Source organism: Lathyrus oleraceus, chromosome 7 (assembly GCF_024323335.1).
Source record: "Lathyrus oleraceus cultivar Zhongwan6 chromosome 7, CAAS_Psat_ZW6_1.0, whole genome shotgun sequence".
NCBI classification, from domain to species: Eukaryota; Viridiplantae; Streptophyta; class Magnoliopsida; order Fabales; family Fabaceae; genus Lathyrus; species Lathyrus oleraceus.
This window is the reverse complement of record NC_066585.1, coordinates 91,550,295-91,564,936: the sequence shown is the minus strand read 5'-3', so window position 1 is coordinate 91,564,936 and position 14,642 is coordinate 91,550,295. Positions and strand designations below refer to the sequence as shown.

General features: G+C 36.4%; 1 protein-coding gene across 1 annotated transcript in view; it reads right to left on the bottom strand.

The window, feature by feature from the left end:
• LOC127105116 (ribosomal protein S19, mitochondrial) overlaps nucleotides 1-13,523 on the bottom strand; it is a 65,512-nt gene extending 51,989 nt beyond the window's left edge. Inside the window, exons 1-2 of the mRNA XM_051042282.1 lie at nucleotides 13,471-13,523; nucleotides 13,369-13,433 (exon numbers count right to left, since the gene is read on the bottom strand). The gene's annotated coding sequence lies outside the window, so the exon portion shown is untranslated. The remainder of the gene's footprint in view (nucleotides 1-13,368; nucleotides 13,434-13,470) is intronic.
• Between the last annotated feature and the right edge of the window lie 1,119 nt (nucleotides 13,524-14,642).

Genomic DNA, 14,642 nt, shown 5'->3' with positions numbered 1-14,642 from the left:
CTATGACTTGTTTCAACTGTGGAGAGGTGGGTCATATCAGTCCGCAGTGTCCTAAGCCGAAGAAAGAGAACCAGTCGGGAGGCAAGGTCTTTGCTTTATCGGGTTTTGAGACTTCTGCAGATGATCGGCTGATCCGAGGTACGTGTTATATTAATGGCTTTCCTCTTGTAGCTATTATTGACACGGGTGCGACTCATTCCTTTATATCGTTGGATTGTGCTGTGAAACTTAAATTAGAGATATCTGAGATGCATGGGGGTATGGTGATTGATACTCCTGCGAAGGGTTCAGTGACTACTACTTCAGTTTGTTTAAATTGCCCTTTGAGTATTTTTGGTAGAGACTTTGGGATGGACCTTGTGTGTCTTCCACTAGTGCAGATTGATGTTATCTTGGGTATGAATTGGTTGGTGTTTAACCGAGTTTATATCAACTGTTTTGATAAGACTGTGATCTTTCCTGAGATTGAGGAAGGAAAGAGTTTGTTTCTATCAGCAAGGCAGGTGAATGAGGCAGTAGCAGATGGGGCAGAATTGTTTATGCTGTTAGCGACTTTGGAGGCTAAAGATAAACTGGTGATTTGCGATCTAGCCGTGGTGTGTGATTTTCCTGATGTGTTTCCTGAAGAAGTGAATGAATTACCGCCAGAGCGTGAAGTTGAGTTCTCGATTGATTTGGTACCTGGTACTAGGCCGATATCGATGGCTCCGTACCATATGTCTGCTGTTGAGTTAACTGAATTGAAGAGTCAGCTGGAAGATCTGTTGGATAAGAAATTTATTCGTCCGAGTGTGTCACCGTGGGGTGCACCAGTGTTATTGGTTAAGAAGAAAGAAGGTACTATGAGGTTGTGTGTGGACTACAAGCAACTGAATAAAGTGACGATCAAGAATCGGTATCCTTTGCCGAGGATTGATGATTTGATGGATCAGTTGGTTGGTGCGAGTGTGTTCAGCAAAATAGATTTGAGATCGGGTTATCATCAGATACGTGTGAAAACTGAGGATATTCAGAAGACTGCTTTCAGAACAAGGTATGGACATTATGAGTATTCTGTAATGCCTTTTGGTGTGACTAATGCGCCTGGAGTATTTATGGAGTATATGAATAGGATTTTCCATCCGTACCTAGACAAGTTTGTTGTGGTGTTTATTGACGATATTTTGGTGTATTCGAAATCTGAAGAAGAGCATGCTGAACATTTGAGAGTGGTTTTAGGAGTTTTACGAGAAAAGAAGTTATTTGCTAAACTGTCTAAGTGTGAATTTTGGTTAGAAGAGGTTAGTTTTCTTGGTCATGTGATTTCAAGAGGTGGTGTTGCTGTTGATCCTTCTAAGATAGAAGCGGTATCTAAGTGGGAAGCTCCGAAGTCAGTTTTTGAGATAAGGAGTTTTCTTGGACTTGCAGGTTATTATAGGAAATTCATTGAGGGATTTTCTAAGTTGGCGTTACCGTTGACGATGTTGACTAGAAAGGGGCAAGCGTTTGTTTGGGACTCAAAATGTGAAGAAGGTTTCCAAGAGTTAAAGAGAAGGTTAACTACCGCTCCTATTCTGATATTACCAAGTCCATCGGAACCATTTGAGGTTTACTGTGATGCTTCATTGTTGGGTTTGGGTGGTGTTTTGATGCAGAATAAGCAGGTTGTAGCTTATGCTTCGAGACAACTGAAGGTTCATGAGAGGAACTATCCGACACACGATTTAGAGTTGGCAGCTGTGGTATTTGTTCTGAAGTTATGGAGGCATTACTTGTACGGGTCAAGATTTGAGGTTTTCAGTGACCATAAAAGTTTAAAGTATTTGTTTGATCAGAAAGAGCTGAATATGAGACAGAGGAGATGGTTAGAGTTTCTGAAGGATTATGACTTTGGTTTGAATTACCATCCGGGTAAAGCAAACGTAGTGGCTGATGCATTGAGTCGGAAATCATTGCATATGTCTATGTTAATGGTTAAGGAATTGGATTTGATTGAGCAGTTTAGAGACTTGAGTTTGGTGTGTGAGAGTACTCACAATAGCGTTAAATTGGGAATGTTGAAGTTAACGAGTGGTATTCTGGATGAGATTAGAGAGGGTCAGAAATCTGATGTGCTTTTGGTTGATAAGTTGACTCTAGTGAATCAAGGTCAAGGTGGTGAATTCAGAGTTGATGAGAATGGTGTTTTGAAATTTGGTAATCGGGTATGTATTCCGGATGTTACCGAACTTAAGAAGAGTATTCTTGAGGAAGGACATCGTAGTGGCCTGAGTATTCATCCTGGGGCTACGAAGATGTATCATGATTTGAAAAAGTTATTTTGGTGGCCGGGAATGAAAAGAGAAATTGCGAGTTTTGTTTATTCTTGTTTGACTTGTCAGAAGTCAAAGATTGAGCATCAGAAGCCGTCTGGGCTAATGCAACCGTTGGCTATTCCAGAGTGGAAGTGGGATAGTATCAGTATGGATTTTGTTTCTGGTTTACCGAGGACAATTAAGAATTTTGAAGCTATTTGGGTGATTGTTGACAGATTGACAAAATCGGCTCATTTCATTCCGATCAGAATGGATTATCCGTTAGAGAGATTAGCTGAGTTGTATATTGAGAAAATTGTAAGTTTGCATGGTATTCCGTCGAGTATTGTTTCGGACAGAGATCCTAGATTTACATCGAAGTTCTGGGAAGGTTTGCAGAGGGCTTTGGGAACTAAGCTGAGATTGAGTTCTGCATATCATCCGCAAACTGATGGTCAGACTGAGAGGACGATTCAGTCACTGGAGGATCTTTTGAGGGCTTGTGTTTTGGAAAAGGGAGGTGCTTGGGATTGTTATCTACCTTTGATTGAGTTTACCTACAACAATAGTTTTCATTCGAGCATTGGTATGGCACCGTTTGAAGCTTTGTATGGTAGGAGATGTCGGACACCTTTATGTTGGTATGAGTCCGGTGAGAGTGCTGTGGTTGGACCGGAGATTGTTCAACAAACTACGGAAAAGATTAAGATGATTCAGGAGAAGATGAGGATTGCTCAGAGTTGTCAGAAGAGTTATCATGACAAGAGGAGGAAGTCACTTGAGTTTCAAGAGGGAGATCATGTGTTTCTTCGTGTTACTCCGATAACTGGGGTTGGTCGAGCTTTGAAGTCGAAGAAGTTGACACCTCGATTTATTGGTCCTTATCAGATTTTGGAGAGGATAGGGGAAGTAGCCTATCGTATCGCTTTACCGCCGTCACTTGCGAATTTGCATGAGGTTTTTCATGTGTCTCAGTTGAGGAGGTACATTCCTGATCCGTCGCATGTGGTCCAAGTAGATGATGTGCAGGTGAGAGATAACCTGACTGTTGAAACATCACCTATGAGGATCGAGGATCGAGAGTTGAAGCAGTTGCGGGGTAAAGAGATTGCCTTGGTAAAGGTAGCTTGGGGAGGACCAGCAGGTGGCAATGTGACTTGGGAACTTGAGAGTCAGATGAAGGAGTCTTATCCAGAGTTATTCGCTTGAGGTATGTTTTCGAGGACGAAAACTCTTTTAGTGGGGGAGAGTTGTAACACCCCGATAAAGTAAGATAATTATTTAATTTAAGTTAATAATATATTTATTAATTTAATTAAATAATTGGAATATTATTGGATTATTATTATTGGAATTATTATTATTATTGGAATAATATAAATTGGAATAATAAAGTTGGAATATGTATATATAGAGTCCCATTTGGTAAAAAGGGTTTTCACGTGAAAGCAGAGAACACGTAACATTGAGAGAAAGAGAAGAAACTGAGAAAGGGAGAAGAAGAGGCTAGGGCTCAGGCGGAGAATTCATGATTGTTGAAGGTCAAGAAAGGATTTGCCGGATTAACTCAGGTAAGGGGGGTTTATCGTCGTTTAATGGGTATTATGGGTTAACATGTAATGGGTAGTAATAAGCCATTGATTTGACCCTAATTGGGATGATGAGTGCTGAAAAATTGTGATGAATAAGTTATGTTAAGGCTGTAATTGAATCTATATTTGGGTGAGTTGTGATTTTCCGAATGTGTAGCTTTTTACGGAATTGGAATCGGAGGTCCGGAAGTCCTCCAACGGCGGAAAATGCGGAGAATTCTGCATTCTGCTTCGTGTTAGCGCAGGAACAGCTTTCTGTCTTGCGTTAACCGGTTAACCCAGGGTGTTAACCGGTTAACACTGTTATGAATGGTGAAATATTGTTGTCTGTCTTGCGTTAACCGGTTAACCCAGGGTGTTAACCGGTTAACACTGTTAAAATGTGCCAGGAAGCGTGTTCTGTTTGCGTTAACCGGTTAACCCAGGGCGTTAACCGGTTAACACTGTTGGAAAAGTGGAAATCTGATATTTTAAATATTGTGAACAATTGATGATTGGCCTATATTGGTGTATGATATAGGAGGGATCAATTTCCCGTTGTTTTGAGCAGTGTAGGTATTAGTAGAGTGTGCTAATACTGTGATTGATTATGTGGCATGACATAATATGATTCTGGGATAATTGTATTGATGATGTATGATGGTGTGCATAATGTTGTGAATATATCTATTATGTATGCTATTGTGAATGGACTGTTTATGGCTTAGAGTGTGAGCATATGTCCATTGTGGATTGTTGATGGTTGCATGCTAGGTGATTTAGTGTGCATAATATGGCCTTTATGGTGGTAGCTAATTCCCATGGTGAGGAATTAGTGAGTGAGTTATTGTGGATTGTTGTTGATGTTTGCATGCTAGGTGATTTAGCGTGCATAGCATAGCCCTTGGGGTGGTAGCTAATTCCCATGGTGAGGAATTAGTGATGTGAGTCACTATGTCTCAAATGAGTGGGACTAGTGAGCTTGGTAGCCGTATCTGGATTTGATCGGTGAGGTTGAACTATATGTTCACGAATAGTCGGTACCGCATGCATGGAGTCTCATTGCATAATGTATGTATGACGTATAATATGAATGGATGTATTCCAATATTACACGTGTGTTTTGTGTTTGTGTTGAGTATGATTTTGAGTTGATGTTGCCGTTGCTGAATGTGTGATCTGATTAGGGTGATGAATGTGTTAAATTACTTAGCATTACATGATATTTTATAATGCTTATTATATCGATTGAGGAACTCACCCTTACAACTATGTTTCAGGTAACGAGCAGTGATTGAGTAGAAGCTAGTGCGTGGAGTCTAGTGTAGTTCCTTAGTGGGTCATGCTCTGGTAGATGTAACATCGGGATGGGATGTTTACTTTGTTTTCAATTGTGGTTGTTGAACAGTTTTACATGTAATGTGATTACATGGTTTGTATGATTGATTAGATCTCTATCCGCTGCGAATTATGCAATGTTTTATTTTGATTAATAAATGAGCATGACAAGCTATTTGATGAATGGTGTGAAGTGTCAAGTGTGACACCCTTAAATTGCATATCTACTCTGATTTATATTTGTTGTTTTAATTAATTATTGGGGTATTTTAGAAGGGTGTTACACCTTGTACACTGGAGTAATGGAAACGCCTGTAACTGTTGGAGTGGAAATGCTTGAACTTTGGGCAGTGGTGTTGGATTCCATTTGTTGAGAAAAGTTGAAAACTTGTTGTTGTTGAGCATCCATAGTTGAAGAAGAAGATGAAGATGAAGTGTTTGTAGAAATGCTTCAGAGAGGGTTTGAGAATGAGTGAGAGTGATAAGTGTGTGAAATGTGAGAGGAGTGTTTAAATACCCTAAACGAAAACACATGCAAAACGACACACAATTCAGCGTTAGCACAGAACTCAAGTTAGCACGCTTGGGGGAAAAATGATTAAGGCTCATTAATGAATGTCTAATCCCAACAGTATGCACACTGCTCGAGGAGATCTCAATCGTCTGGCCTTTGAATTTCTTCTGGACAGCTGTCTAGAAGTTCCAAGGTTAGACGCTAAGTGCTCCACGTGTTTTGATGTATCTGATTTTCAGGAATACCAAAGGATTGGTTCCTGGAGATTTCTAACTCAGATATCTTCTTAACTTGGTAGAAGTATCAGAGTCAGAGACAGAAACTTGTTTGTTTATGTCAGAGTCTCATTTTACATCTTCAGAGGCACAATTTATTCAGGGCAATTTTGAATGTTCAGATTTTCTAAGATAAAAAGAAATCTATCTTCAGCTAAAGGCTTAGTAAATATATCTGCCCATTGATGATCTGTATCAATGAACTTCAATGTTACTATTCCTTTCTGAACATAGTCTCTGATAAAATGATGTTTTATTTCAATGTGCTTAGCTCTGGAGTGTAGAATGGGATTCTTACTTAGACAAATGGCAGCAGTATTATCACAGAAGATAGGAATGTTACTCTCGAAGATTTGCAGATCTTCTAACTGATTCTTCATCCAGAGCATCTGAGTTGTGCACAGTGATGCTGAGATATATTCTGCTTCTGCAGTAGATAGAGCAATAGTTGATTGTCTCTTGCTGGCCCAGGATATCAGATTGTTTCCCAGAAGCTGGCAATTTCCAGATGTGCTTTTTCGTTCTAGTCTATCTCCTGCATAATCTGCATCACAGTAACCCGAAAGTCTATACTCTGATGTTTTCTCATACATCAGGCCCAGGTTAGGAGTTCCTTTCAGATACTTGAGAATTCTCTTAACTGCTGTTAAATGAGATTCTCTAGGATCTGATTAGAATCTGGCACAGAGACAGACACTAAAGAGAATATCAGGACGAGTAGCAGTCAGATAGAGAAGAGAGCCTATCATACCTCGATAGAGCTTCTGACAAACCTTTTTGCTTACTTCTTCTTTTTCAAGAATGCATGTCGGATGCATGGGAGTTTTTGCAGAGTTGCAGTCAGCCATATCAAATTTATTTAGAACATCTTTAATGTATTTGCTTTGATAAACGTATGTAACTTCTGAAGTTTGGTTAATTTGAATTCCCAGAAAGAACTTTAGTTCTTGCATTAAGCTCATTTCAAATTCTGTCTGCATTAACTTAGAGAATTCTTGATAAACAGAGGCGTTAACTGAACCAAAAATAATATCATCAACGTATATCTGGCATATCATGAGATCATTGTTAAGGTTCTTACAGAAGAGTGTGGAGTCAACTTTCCCTCTGATAAAATTGTGTTCCAGAAGAAAATTGCTTAAACGTTCATACCAAGCTCTGGGAGCTTGTTTAAGTCCATATAAAGATTTTTTAAGTTTAAAAACATGTTCTGGAAAATTTGGATTTTCAAAACCTGGAGGTTGGTTGACATACACTTCTTCTGAAATATAACCATTAAGGAATGCACTCTTGACATCCATTTGATATAATTTGATAGAGTGGTTTATAGCAAAAGATACAAGAAGACGAATAGATTCTAACCTTGCGACTGGAGCAAAGGTTTCATTATAGTCAATACCTTCTTGTTGACTATAACCTTGAGCTACCAGTCGAGCTTTATTTCTGACGACTTCTCCTTTCTCATTCAGCTTGTTTCTGAATACCCATCTGGTTCCAATAACGTGAGTGCCTCTGGGCTTAGGAACAAGATCCCAGACATCATTCTTTGTGAATTGATCTAATTCTTCTTGCATGGCTGAAACCCAATTGTTATCTTGAAGTGCTTCATCACAGGACGTAGGCTCAATCAGAGACACTAGTCCCAGAGGAGTATCTTCAGAAGTCCTGAAGGTAGATCTGGTTCTGACAGGTTCGTTCTTGTTTCCCAGAATCAAATCTTCAGATACGTTGATACGACTTTTAACTTTCTTTGGGATTTCTGGGGATTTAATTTCTTCAGAGTTCTGAGTGACAGTTGCTTCTGGAGCTTTATCAGATCCTACAAGAGTGATTTCTAAATCTGCAAAATTTTCAACTAGCTTTGACTTTTCAGGGTCAAGCTTATCATCAAATCTGACATGAATTGATTCTTCCACAATTTTGGTTTCTGTGTTGTATACTCTGTAGCCTTTAGAGCGTTCTGAGTATCCTAACATAATACCTTTCTGTGCTTTGGAATCGAACTTGTTCAAATGTTCTTTAGAGTTTAAGATAAAGCAAGAACATCCAAAAGGATGAAAATATGAAATGTTTGGTTTTCTTCCTTTACACAGTTCATAGGGAGTTTTTTCCATAATAGGTCTTATAGAGATTCTATTCTGAATGTAACACGCTGTATTTACAGCTTCTGCCCAAAAGTGCTTTGCCACATTAGTTTCATTGATCATGGTTCTGGCCATCTCTTGGAGTGTCCTATTCTTCCTCTCTACAACTCCATTTTGTTGTGGAGTTCTAGGACAGGAGAAATCATGGGATATTCCATTAGAGTCAAATAATTCCTCAAAGTCTTTGTTTTCAAATTCCCCACCATGATCACTTCTGACTCTAATAATTTTAGAGTCAAATTCTTTTTGCACTTTGGAGCAGAAACTAGTGAATACAGAGTGAGACTCACTCTTGTGCTTTAGGAATTTCACCCATGTCCAGCGGCTGTAATCATCAACAATGACTAGTCCATACTTCTTTCCATTGACTGATGCTGTTTTCACAGGACCAAATAAGTCAATGTGGAGAAGTTCCAGAGGCTTAGAGGTAGAAACAACATTTTTCTTTTTGAAAGACGTTTTTGAAAATTTTCCTTTCTGACATGCCTCACATAGAGCATCTGAAGAAAACTTTAGTTTAGGTAGGCCTCTGACTAACTCGAGTTTATTTAGCTGAGAAAGTTTCCTCATGCTAATGTGGCCCAAGCGTCTATGCCACACCCATTGCTCTTCGTGAACAGTCATCAGACATTTAACATTTTGTTCTTTTAAATCAGAAAGATTGATTTTATAAATGTTATTTTTCCTCTTGCCTGTGAATAGGACTGAACCATTGTTTTGATTTATGGCTTTACATGTTTTTTGATTAAAGATTACGTCATAACCGTTATCACTTAATTGACTTATGGATAACAAGTTATGCATTAATCCTTCTACGTAAAGAACATCAGATATAGAGGGAAGAGTGCCATTACCAATAGTTCCGGAGCCTCTGATCCTTCCTTTCTGATCTCCTCCGAAGCCTACGAATCCAGCATCTTTAAGTTCCAGGCTTTGGAACATAGACTTTCTTCCCGTCATGTGTCGCGAGCATCCAGAGTCCAGGTACCATGACTGGTGTCTGAACTTTGCTGCATAGGATATCTGCAACATAAACAATCTTATCTTTTGGTACCCAGAATCTCTTGGGTCCTCTTTGATTAGTTTTCCCAGAGTTTCTTATAACTTTGGGTTTTCTAGCATTTTCAAATTTTTGTTCTTGTGTGTGCGTATAGTGATATGAAAACGGAGATTTAAGTTGGTCACCAGTAGAAATTTTATCTTCCTTAGAATCATACCCAATTCCCTTTTTATTGTTCTGACTGACTCCATAAATCATGGATGCCATGACACTCCTTCCTATCCCATTTTTCAGAAATTCTTGAAAGGCTTCTTCGTATTTATAAATTATTGCATTTGAAGTCTGTGGAGTTTGAGATAACACTTCTTCCAGTCTAAACGTTTTTTATTCGCTGCATCTCTTTGTAATGTTAAGGATCTGATTTCATCCTCTCGTTTTAGAATTGTCATCTCAAGTTTGCCACATTCTTCAAATTTTGCTTCAAGACAGCCTTTTATATTTTTAAACTTTTGTTTTAATTTCTGATATGAGCTAAGAGTTTCTGACAAGTATGATTCTAGATCAGATCGAGAAAGTTCAGAAAATACCTCTTCAGATTCTTCATCTGAGCTGCTTCTGGATGTGGTAGCCATAAATGCCACATTTGCCTGTTCATCAGAGTCAGATTCTGATGAGCCAGATTCACTATCATCCCAGGTAGCCATTAATCCTTTCTTTGTCCTGAAGGTATTTTTCTTGAAGCTTTCTTTTCTAGAATTGTCTTTCTTTAGCTTGGGGCATTCATTCCTGTAGTGACCTGTTTCTTTACATTCATAACAAGTAATATCTTTGTTAGTTTTACCTTTTGAGGTTGATTCTGATCGATCCCCTCTGGGTCTTGGTCTTCTGAAGTTGTTGTTCCTCTTTTTCCAGAGTTGTTTAACTCTTCTGGTCAGGAGGGACAATCTTCTTCATCATCAGAATCTTCTGGTTCAGAGTCATCAGCATCTTCAGTTTCTGCCTGGAAGGCTTTGGTTCTGTCAGATTTGCGTCTTTCAGATCTGGACTTTAATGCTACAGACTTGTTCTTCTTCTGAGGTTCATCTTCCTCTAGTTCTATCTCATGGCTTCTGAGAGAACTGACCAGCTCTTCAAGACTGATATTGTTCAGATCCTTAGACAGCTTCAGAGCAGTGACCATGGGTCTCCACTTCTTTGGCAAGCTTCTGACTATCTTTTTGACGTGGTCTGCAGTTGTGTACCCTTTGTCTAGAACTTTGAGACCTGAAACAAGAGTTTGGAATCTAGAGAACATTACCTTTATGGCTTCGTCATCTTTCATTTTGAAGGCTTCATATTTCTGGATAAGCGCCAGAGCCTTTGTCTCTTTGACCTGAGAGTTTCCTTCATGAGTCATCCTCAGAGAGTCAAGTATGTCTTTGGTTGTTTCTCTGTTGGTGATCTTTTCATACTCGTTGTAAGATATAGCATTGAGGAGTATGGTTCTGGCCTTGTGATGATTTTTGAAAACTCGCTTCTGATCATCTGACATCTTACTTCTGGGAACTTCAGCTCCATCCTCTGTGACAGGAGGTTTGTATCCATCTGTGACAATGTCCCAGAGATCAGCATCATAGCCTAGAAAGAAACTTTCAATTCTATCTTTCCAGTAATCGAATTTCTCTCCATCAAAGACAGGAGGTTTAGCATTGTAACTATCCTTTTCATTTGTGTGGGCCATAGTTTTTCTCGTTCTGGATCTCTCTACACTGTTAAGTGTTTGATTAGAAAATCAATAACAGAGCCGGAGCTCTGATACCAATTGAAGGTGAGAAAAACAAGAAAGGGGGGTTTGAATTGTTTTGGAAAATAAGCACTTTTTAAAATAAAAACCACACAAGGAATTTTATACTGGTTCGCTTATAACACAAAGCTACTCCAGTCCACCCGGCCAAGGTGATTTTGCCTTCAACAAGGACTTAATCCACTAATCTTGAAAGATTGATTACAAACAACGTCTAAGAGAAGGATCTCTTAGTCCTCTCAAGTATACAGACTGCGCAGAGTCACTTGAGGAAATACAACAAAGATAAAGACTTATGTAATCTAGAGTGCTTCTAAGATAAGCAAATATTACAACAGTAAGAACAAAAGGTGTTTCACGTTCTAAGCAAAAGCTTCGTGAAGATTGAGAGAATAAAACATTTTTATGTGTGTTGATGTTTCAGTATGTTCTCTATATCTTATTCCTCAATGTTGATTGCAGTCCTTTATATAGGAGTGAAGTAGTCGTTGAAATTGATGGCCAATAATTTGAATTAATGCCATAACTTATATAGCTTCTTGCCAACACTACTTTTTCTCCTCGAATGACTTCTTTCCAAATATAGTTCCTTTTTCATTTGAATTTGGAGTTAACGTCTCTTTCTGTATTAGGAAATCCATTTCCAAACCTTTATTTGAAGTTAACGTTACTCTTTCTTTATTAGGAAATCCATGATCAGAGTCTTCATGTTTCTGGGAATCTTGGAATCTTGCTATCTAATCTTCTGATGTTGATCTCTTTTGAGTTCTGATGGTTTCTTCAGATAGCACTGAGAGCTTCTGGAGTTTGACATACCGTTGTTCAGAGTCAGAACTTCTAGAGCGTACTTCTTGTTCAGATGCTTCTGATATTTTGCTGTTTTGCTCAGAGTTAGACTTTCTTGAACGTGTTTCTACTTCTGGTCTTCTGATAATTTGTATCTGATATGATTTTGTATCTGATGACGTCATCAGATCTCTTCCTTCTTTCCTTAGAACCCTGCACACTTAGAAACTTTTCGTTAGGGTGCCATTTTTGGTTTCATCCTTTGTTATCATCAAAATCATGGAATCTGTTGTAGAACAATTTTTGTTCTTACAGTTTTGTCATCCTAAATGCATTTTACTTCAAAAATACATATGTTTTATACACTTTAAAAATACTTGAAAATATATTTAAAACAAAAACAGCTTCGTACATGTTTAGGTTTAATTAGGAATTAATTGAATTTTTTAGCTCTTTATTTTCCTTCTAATTTTAAATTAGGATATTCATGATTTTTATTCAAATAAAATTCATGTGCTTATCATATACATAGGTTGATCTTTACCCTTAATTAGTTGATACAAGGTATCTTTGATCAATTGATTACACTTGTCTATAACTTTCCTGCTTCGCTTATTCAGTCAAGTGATCATAAGTCTTCTGATCACTTGATAGGGCTAGACCTCTATACTTGCACTGCATTGGATCTCAAGTCAGTTTAACGCTTCATATGCAAGACTCTAGAGAATATGGACATCAAGACATGATCATGTTGGGCTTCATCATTCAATCAACTTGCTTCAAGCACACAAAAAGAATCTTCTACCTCTACAGACACTTGTCAGTTATGATGCAAATTGCACGCCATGAGCCTTAAGCAACAGAGAAGAATGAGAGGGATTCTTCATATCCTTATTCTGAATACCCTTTTGTTCAACAAATATCCACTTTTGTTCAATCCACCCTCATATCCTCTCAATTCACAAGTATCAAGCATGAACATATATGTAATTCTCTAAAAACAATTGCATCAGATCAAGTTGTATGAAATTATTCAATCGGGTGGTGCGGTTATACTAATTTAAATACATCAAACTTTCTAATCTGTATATTAACCAATAGTTCAAATGATAATTTCCTTAAATATATACGAAAATACCAACCATTAAATAAACTTTTATACTTGTTAAAGCATGATACATTAATACCCAGTCAAGTAACTACATATACAATTAATTCTATATATGCGGGAAAATATTTCAAAATTTGATACAAAAGCATGATTTGATTTTAAAGATATCTATTTAGCTTAAACAAACCAGCAAAAAAGACTATGGTATTAGCAGGTAATTATATCTTATATATGTAACAGAGATCTACTCTTCTCACCAATCTCAAAACAGAATTATGAAACAGATTAAAAAACCAACATTGATTCCTCCTGCTACTACTACTAGCACCCATAGAGCTATGTGATGAATAGCATCACAACATCTTATAGTAACAAAGCTAATCGCAGCATGACCAATAGAGCTTCAAAAAACCATGCTCCATCAGAGACAGCTAATAAAGCACATAAAAACACGGAGGAAACACAATTTGCCATCCCCTAAATCCAAATACCCTAAACCCTAAAACCCTAAACATTAACATAAGTGCATATAAAATGATACTCAACACGAGTAGAGTTTTGGGAATGAATTACCTTTGTGGGATTCGAAATCAACGTAACCTAGCGCGAATCGGAAGAGGAAACGGAGGGTGTGAGTGTAGCGCGAGTCGGAAGAGGAAACGGAGGGTGTGAGTGATCGATACTGAAATGGGTCTGCACAAGTCACAACCCGGATTCAACAAACTGATGCACTATTAACAACTAGGCTAAATTTTAATGTTGAATATGTATTAAGTATTAGTTAATCATTTTGGTTGAATATTCGGCCTAACAATTAAACTCTTCATTTTATTTTATTTTATATTTTCATTTTAACCACTTAAATTATAAATATTATACATTAAGAAAGTTACAATTAGGTAAACTATCTGTGTAGACTTAAATTGTTTTTATAAATGAAAAATATAAAACTTTAATTTAATGATTAATTTTTTTTTAAATTGTTATATTTTATAAATTAATATCTATAAGAAAACATTTAAAAGTATGAAAAATTGTATTTGTTCCGTTTGTAAAATATATTTCTTATAACAAATTTTTCATAATTATAGTTAAATATATAATTTTGAGATATATTATTTTATTAATTTCTTCTAAACCAATTATTTTATATTAATTTATAACAAATTTTTATGACAACTCATCATAAATTAAATAAATATAATTTATCTCACAAAAAAAAATATCATTGATTATTTATTATTTGAGATATTAATAACAATAAAATGATAATTATATCGAATAATTCATTATTTTTTTATTTTATTAATATCGATATTTGAAAATAGAATATTTCAGAGAGTAAACTATCTTTAAAACATTTAAGGTAAAAAAAATTGTTAATATATTAATAGTATTTTAAATATAACTGATATTTTTAATTTATTTTATAATTAATATAAGACTAATATAAAATGTATCTTAAAGACATAAATTAAAAGTTAACTATAAAAAATAAATTATTAGAAATTATGGATTGATTTTATTAAAATTTGATAATTTTGTTTTTCGCTTTTTTTAACACACTTTTTATTTATAGGTTTCTTATCGTAGGCTCTTAGGACATAAGTTAGAATTACTCTTAATATAAATATTATATATTATTTGTTTAATAATAAAAGTTAAATTGTGGATTTTTTTATTTGTTTCTTACCTTTTAAGTTGTGACTTTGTGATTGAGAATTTATTTTGTCACTCTCAAATTTAACATAGGAGTCTCATATATTTTTATAATGGCAAAGATCTTTTTTCTATTATTTATCTTTCAAATTTTTATATTCGGTAAAAAATATTCACTTTTGAGAACT